General features: G+C 43.0%; 1 protein-coding gene across 2 annotated transcripts in view; it reads right to left on the reverse strand.

The window, feature by feature from the left end:
- Positions 1 to 1038, reverse strand: part of March6 (membrane associated ring-CH-type finger 6) — a 73629-nt gene that overhangs the window by 10052 nt on the left and 62539 nt on the right. The window lies entirely within an intron of this gene.

Genomic DNA, 1038 nt, shown 5'->3' on the forward strand with positions numbered 1-1038 from the left:
GGACTGCAGACTGTAAGTCATCAATAAATTCCTTTACTATATAGAGACTATCTGCAAGTTCTGTGACTCTAGAGAACCCTGACTAATACAACCCTTGAGTGAGTTATGAGTGACTGACAAAAACGAGAAACCAGAATAAGTACTGCAGCACCACATGCAAAAAGCACTCAATCCCTCCTGCCCCTTTACAGAGAAAGAAGGTACAAAAGGTGGTGGCCCTCCTAACCCTTACTAAGAAGGGCAAAGGTCAGGTCAGCTGTAGACAACTTGAACTTTTGTAGGCCTACCTAGAAAGGACCAGAGAAACCTCATTATACACTGCCCCAGGCCTTCTAAAACAGAGCCTCATGTGGCTCAGTTGTGCCTGAACTAGCTATATGGCTCAGGATGACTTTGAATACAAGAGTCCCCTGCCTCCACATCTCAAGTGCTGCAACTGAAGGGACAAAGCAGCAGACATGGCTATTAACTAGACTTTATCAACATTTGTTCCTCTTCTCCCAGTAGGCGGGCTGCAGTTTCAAATCCCCATTTATTTTGGCTTGTAAGTTCCTTAAAAATTTGTTAATGTTTCTTAAAAACATTGTATCACCTAGAATTCAAAGCTACTTCTTTAATAATTACTCATTCTCAAGACATAAACTATTTTAACAGCCATATTATAAGAAAACAAAACTGTCTCCTCTTTTCAAAAGGTGAAAGAGGCAAGGCATTGTGACACATGCCTTTAATCCCAGCACTCTGGAGGAAGAGAAACAGATCTGTAAGTTCAAGGAAAGCCTGCTCTACAGAGTGAGTTCCAGGAGAGCCAGGACTACACAGGGAAACCTGGCCTCAAAACCCACTTCCATCCCCTACCCTCCCCAAAAAGAAAAAGAGGCCAGAAAAGTTGATCAAGTGGGTAAAAGCACTTGTTATGCAAAACCTTGACAACCTATTCAATCCCCAAAACTCACAGTGGAAGGAGAAAACCAACTCCCAAAAGTTGTCCTTACATAAGCGCACTTAAGACAGCTGGACAGCCGGACAGCCAGCCAA

This window comes from Mus pahari, chromosome 11 (genome assembly GCF_900095145.1).
Source record: "Mus pahari chromosome 11, PAHARI_EIJ_v1.1, whole genome shotgun sequence".
Classification (NCBI taxonomy): domain Eukaryota; kingdom Metazoa; phylum Chordata; class Mammalia; order Rodentia; family Muridae; genus Mus; species Mus pahari.